A 7,366-nucleotide genomic window follows, 5' to 3' on the forward strand; every position below is an offset into this window, starting at 1 on the left:
ATCAAATTATTTTCAGAAGCATGTTTTCAAAAGTTATAATTACAGTGATTAAGTTTATGTAATCACCAAGTTACAGCCAGTATGTGGGGTTTTGTATACATTACTGTGTTTTATCACTTTAGGTGGGCGAACCTAAATTAAGTGATATTCGTCACTATTGGGGCAGCTAGGGCTGTAAACGAACCGAACGAACACGAACAAGGCCTTGTTCGTGTTCGTTTGTTAAGGAAATAAATGTGTTCACGAACGGTTCATGAACACTTACCGAACGAGATTTTATGTTCGTGTTCGTTCATTAAGGAAATGAGTGTGTTCGCGAACGGTTCACGAACACAAACGAACACAAATAAATTTGGCGAACACGACGAAGGATAAAGATAGATGGCCCAGAGAGTAGCACTCGAACCTGAATCCCTTATTGTGGAACGGAGGTCGATCGTATTCGTCGATGTAAATAATAAGAAATGAAAGGGAAATAATACATAAACAAGGTGAGAGTGGGTTTCCTAATTTAATTGTGAGGGTAATAAAATAAATAAAAGTTTAATAATATAAAAAGTACAAATAAAATATAAGAAAGTACAAAGATCTTCAATGAAAACACAAACATACGAACATAAACGAACGCAAATCAACGAATGTTCACGAACATGTTCACGAACACCTTACCGAACGTTCATGAACACAATCGAACGAACGAGACCTCTGTTCATGTTCGTTCATTTAACTAATCGAACGAAATTTCTTGTTCATGTTCGTTCGTTTATTAAACGAACGAACGTAAACGAACTTCCCGCCGAACGGTTCACGAACTGTTCGCTGAATGTTCGGTTCATTTACAGCCCTAGGGGCAGCCAATAGTGGTATGACCATAGTCACAGATCCGGTCGAGTGACAAATACTGTGGGTAGTTGGTAGATATCAGAAACATTGTAATCTCTCTTAATACTGTAAATTATAATAAACGAGTCATTTTAAATAGGATGATTCACTCAGTATTTCCCGCTGACAAAATCTTTTTCAAATATGTTTCAGGTGATCTATTGTAATTCAGGAAAAATGCTAGCGAGCATTTCAAGCTTAAGAAAGTGGCTCATTATAAAATAAATAAATATGTTTTGTAAAAATAAAGATTTCTCAGTGAAATCATGTTATTGTAAATTACCGGGTTTATATCCGGAGTTGTGAAATAAAATAGTCTGGAAAAGTTTTAGCTTTAAAAAGATCCTAATGATAAAGTTCCGCTGCTAAAATCAATTAAATAGATATCACGGGATTTCTGTTCCGCGGCTCCTGAAACGGGTCAAACCGGGTCGGGGTCGTGACAGAAATAAGGTGGTATCAGAGCCACTGAGTTAAGCTAATTAAGTATTTAGAAATACTTAATTTTTCCTGATTACTATTATGTGATTATGTGTTTTATTAAACTGACTATTTGTTAGTTACAGTATGGGTAAGCAAAAGCTGCTAAATATCTATCTTAAATTAGATAGGTCAGTCAACGAAGAGGGAAGTTTATCCCAAACCAAATCTTCAAAACTCCCTGCAATTCCTGAAGAAGGAATATTTGTGCGAAAAGCACAATATGAGAAACCACTTTCTCCTAGAAAAAGGACTATGATTATTAAGAAAAGTAAAGAACAAATCCGAGAAAAGAAGATTAAAAAGGAAACCCAGGAATTAATCAATAAATCACCTTGGGAAGACAAGCTAGATGAGAAATGGGCAAATTTGTATATGCTAGCCACTGTAGCAGAACATGCAGATCTTTAACACCCTAAGTCTAGTAATAACACTTCCCAGTAAATAAATAAATAAATCTGAGTGTGTTCTTTCCTGTTATTTTGTACAAATAGTGTGCAATAAAACTTTAATGTTTATTTGTTAAACTTTGTTCCAAAATTTTGACTTAGCATTTTTGTGCATATATGCTACATAGCATAAGTGAGATATCTGAAGCTTTTCAAAACCTCAATCTTTACCCGGTGAATATAGAAGTTTCCAAAGAAATTACTGAATATCTTCCTGATGTGGAACAACCTGTAGAATTCAATGCTCTACCTTTGACAAAGCCAAAACGAAAGAAAAGAAAGAATTATGTATGGGGGAGTCGTATACGTAGGAAAAAGCCAGCTACAAACTTCCTAAAATAAACAATCCTTTAGAAAAAGGAAAAGAAACTGTATCCAAGGAAAGTTGTAAACAGCAGGAGATGGAAACTGAAATCAAGGAAGATTCTAGGCAAATGGGAATGCAGTTTGAGGAATATTCTAAGGAAATAGAAATGGAAGTTGGACAAGGTTCTAGACCAAGTCAGATGGAAATTGGAGAGAGCTCCAATCAAAATCAGGGAATAACTTTTCAGGAGGAAATAGACTTTCTATTGGAAAGCTATGAGACTATTCAGCCTGTCAATACTAATATCTTTACCTATCCTATTGAGAATCAACTCCCTATGAATTTTGAACCAGCAATCCCAGAACCAATAATTCACTCCCAACCTATAGGAATGGATGAATGGTGGACGAATGATTGGCAATTTCAAAATATTGTCAACGATCCTTATTCCTATCTTCCACAATTCGATCCAGAACCCCTACCTAATCCACCAATGAGTAATGAAAATATGGCTGAACTTCGCCATTTTTGTGAAGAATTGATGGATGTGGGAAACAGAATCAGGGAGATAGGGGGACAAATTGCCTGGAAGTATGATGAAAGGGAATTTCGTTTTTAGGACGACAAGTGATGAAAGATAGTAGGATGGTAAAACTATAGTTATGTAGTAAAAGTAATAGCGAAATCAGTCTGTAAATACCTACGAATAAAACTTTGTAAGATATGGGTGTGTAGTGAGGCATACTATAACCGATATAAAATCGAATCGAGAAATCGATAGTTTGACTATACATGTATTATAAATTATCTGATTGTTTTTTTTTATTGCTATTTATCGGATACTAATAAATATTATATATATATTATCAGATGGCAAACATTGGTAATAAACCGGTAAATGAGGTTAATCAGTCGGATCAACATCCAGGGGATCAATATATGACTAGGCAAGATATTGAAAATATTGTTGCTCAAGGGATAGCCAATGCTATTCCAACAATCGTTGCTGCTGTAAAAAGTCCAATCGAACCGCAACACATCATTCCTAGTAAACGTATTTCTGAAGATAACTTCAGTAATAGTATAAATGTGGGCAATAATCATGTTAATCATGATAATGAATCCCAGCATACGCCGCTCCCTAAGAAACTGAAAGCTGCAACACCTGGTTGCACTTTCAAAGAATTCCTTGCTTGTAAACCCACTGAATTTGCAGGCAATGAAGGGGCAACTGCCTCACTGCGTTGGTTAGAGAAAACCGAAGCAGTCATTGCAATAAGTAAGTGTGCCAAAAATGATCAGGTTATGTACGCATCAAATCTTTTTAAAGAAGGAACACTCGAATGGTGGAACACTGTGTTACAAGCTAAAGGAAGAAATAGGGCTTATGCTATGACTTAGGAAGAATTTAAGAATCTTGTAGAAAGAAAATTCTGTCCTAAGTATGAAAAGGAACAAATGGCAAATAAGTTCCTAAATCATCGGATGATAGGTGTAGATTGTCGCGGTTATACTTCGACATTCTTTGAATATGCTAGAGTGGTACCAACACTGGCTTCGCCCGAACCGGTACTCATTTCTCGCTATATTTGGGGATTAATTAGCGAAATTCGCAATATCGTTAAAGCTGCGAGACCTCGCACTATTGACGATGCAGTAGAATTAGCTAATACCCTAACTGATGAACTGGTACGCACAAGAGATGAAGACAGGAAAAAGGAACTAGCTCAGAAAATTACCCAAGGATTTCGGGTGGGTAATAGTAGTAATTTCAAGAAAAGAGGAGCAGGGCAATCTTCAACTCTGCCATTCTGCAAAACTTGCAAAAAGAAACATTTCGGAAGATGTGATATAACTTGCAATTTTTGCAAAACTATAGGACATCGTGAAGAAAACTGCAGAAAGAAATCCATAATTTGTTACAATTGTGGAGAAGCCGGACATTTCAAAACAGAATGTCCTAAATTAGTCAAACCAGTAGACAACAAACCCAAGGCGACCGAAGGAGTTACTAAGAAGAATGTCAGGGCATTCCAGCTAACCACTCAAGAAGCCGAGCTCATTCCAGATGTGATAGCTGGTACATTCCTAGTTCACAACGTATACGCAAAAGTATTATTTGACTCGGTGCAAATCAAAGTTTTATAAATACTTTATTCTGCCAAGCTCTTAAGTTACCATTAACGTACATTAGGCAGATTTTTACAGTCGAAACCGCAGATGGGAATTCAGTAAAATCAATCAGGTTTTGCAAAAAGTAGAAATAGAACTTTCAGGTCATAAATTTGCTGCAAACTTATTACCTATGAAATTAGCTGAATTTGATGTTGTGTTAGGAATGGATTGGTTAATAGCCAACCATGCTCAAATTATTTGTGATAAAAACTCTATAGAAATTCAAACACCTACTGGAGAAGTAATCATGATTACAGGAGATAAACCGCGTAAACCCATGAAGTTCATATCAGTAATGAAAGTTGCTAATTATGAACGAAAACAAGGAATAGTATATATGATTTCAGTAATCATTAGTACTAAGGGTAAAGAACTTAAGGAAATTCCTGTAGTCTCAGAATACCCAGATATATTCCCAGAAGATTTACCTGGATTACCACCAGATAGGGAAGTAGAATTTAGAATTCATCTAATTCCAGGAACTACACCGATAGCCAAGGCACCTTATCGGTTAGCTCCTACTGAAATGTTAGAACTAAAGAAGCAATTAGATGAATTATTAAGTAAAGGATTCATACAACCTAGCTCATCCCCTTGGGGAGCTCCAGTGTTGTTTGTGAAAAAGAAAGATGGATCAATGAGAATGTGTATCGATTATAGAGAGCTAAATAAGATTACAATTAAGAATCGATACCCATTACGTAGGATTGATGATCTTTTCGATCAATTGCAAGGCGCTAGGTACTTTTCTAAGATAGACTTGCGCTTCGGATATCATCAATTAAAGGTTCAAGAAGAAGACATACCTAAAACTGCTTTTAGAACTAGGTATGGACATTATGAGTTTACAGTCATGCCCTTCGGGTTAACTAATGAACCTGCAGCATTCATGGACATGATGAACAGGATCTTTAAACCATATTTGGATAAATTTGTAATTGTTTTCATAGACGATATACTTATTTATTCAAAAAGTCAGGACGAACATTGTCAGCACTTGCATACACTCTTAACTTTGTTAAGAAAAGAAAAGTTGTACGCCAAATTCTCGAAGTGTGAATTTTGGCTACAAGAAGTGCAATTCTTAGGACACGTGGTGAATCATGAAGGTATTCACGTAGATCCTGCTAAGATAGAAGCAATTACCAATTGGAAGGTTCCGCAAACTGCAATAGAAATTAGAAGTTTTATAGGTTTAGCCGGGTATTATAGACGGTTTATTAAGGATTTTTCCAAGATAGCTGTACCATTAACTAAGCTAACCTGTAAAGCCATTAAGTTTGAATGGGGACCTAAACAAGAAGAAGCCTTTAGAATCTTGAAGCAGAAATTAACAAATGCTCCAATCTTAGCCTTACCAGAAGGAACTGAAGATTTTGAAATATATTGTGATGCTTCAAAACTAGGATATGGATGTGTGCTTATGCAACGCAAAAAGGTGATTGCATATGCTTCAAGACAATTGAAAAAGCACGAAGAAAATTATACGACTCATGATTTAGAATTAGGAGCTATAATTTTTGCCCTTAAGATATGGAGACATTATCTGTATGGAAGTAAGTTTACTGTTTATACATATCATAAAAGTTTAAGATATATATTTGGGCAAAAAGAGTTAAATATGAGGCAAAGAAGATGGATGGAAATCCTGAGTGATTACGACTGTGATATTCAATATCACGAATGAAAGGCAAATATAGTCGCAGATGCCTTAAGTCGTAAGTATCATGAGAAGCAAAAGCGAGTCCGTGCTCTTAGAATAAATCTACAAGTAGATTTAATGGAACAATTGAAGGAGATTCAGGAAACAGCAATCAACGATGATGGTGAAGGAATGAAAGGTTACATAAAAGAATTGGAACAAGGAAATGATGGAATTTGGAAATTCCACAAAAATAGAATTTGGGTACCTAAGCAGGGAAATTTAAGATCTAAGATTTTAGAAGAAGCTCATAAATCTAGGTATACTATACACCCAGGAAACAATAAGATGTACCAAGATTTAAGAAAGAATTTCTGGTGGATAGGAATGAAAAAGGATATAGCTAGATATGTTTCTAAATGTCTTACTTGTTCACAAGTTAAGGCAGAACATCAGAAACCTTCAGGTCTACTACAACAATTAGAGATGCCAGTGTGGAAGTGGGAACTTATAACAATGGATTTTGTTACTAAGTTACCCAAAACCAGAAAAGGTAATAATACGATTTGGGTAATTGTGGATCGATTAACCAAATCTGCTCACTTTCTACCTATGAAAGAAACCTTTAGCATGGAAAGATTGGCAAAGTTGTATGTAGATAAGGTCGTATCTTTACATGGAGTTCCACTCTCCATTGTATCAGATAGAGATAGTCGGTTCACTTCCCATTTTTGGAAAAGCTTCCAAGAAGCAATGGGAACTCGACTAAACCTCAGTACGGCATATCATCCACAAACAGACGGGCAAAGTGAAGGACGATCCAAACTTTAGAAGACATGCTCCGAGCATGTGTAATTGATTTTGGTGGTAATTGGGATAACCATTTACCCTTAATTGAATTCTCCTATAATAATAGTTATCACTCAAGCATCGAAACTGCTCCATTCGAAGCACTGTATGGACGCAAGTGTAGAACCCCAGTTTGTTGGGCGGAAACAGGAGAAAGTCAATTATCAGGACCAGAGATTGTACAAGAAACCACAGACAAGATAACTCGAATCAAGGAAAGACTGAAGATAGCTCGAGATCGCCAGAAAAGCTATGCAGATAATCACCGCAAGCCACTAGAATTCCAGATAGGAGACAAAGTACTTTTGAAAGTCTCTCCTTAGAAAGGAGTAGTACGATTCGGTAAGAAAGGAAAACTAAGTCCAAGATACGTAGGACCATTTCCAGTGATCCAACGTATAGGACCAGTTGCTTATCGGTTACAACTACCAGAAGAGTTAGCTGGAGTACATAATGTATTTCATGTATCCAATCTCAAGAAATGTTTATCAGACGAATCCCTGGTAGTACCTCTTCAAGATATAGAGGTAAATGAAAAAACTGAAATTTGTAGAGAAACCACTGCAAATAGAAGACAAGAAA

This window comes from Helianthus annuus, chromosome 9, assembly GCF_002127325.2.
Source record: "Helianthus annuus cultivar XRQ/B chromosome 9, HanXRQr2.0-SUNRISE, whole genome shotgun sequence".
NCBI lineage: Eukaryota > Viridiplantae > Streptophyta > Magnoliopsida > Asterales > Asteraceae > Helianthus > Helianthus annuus.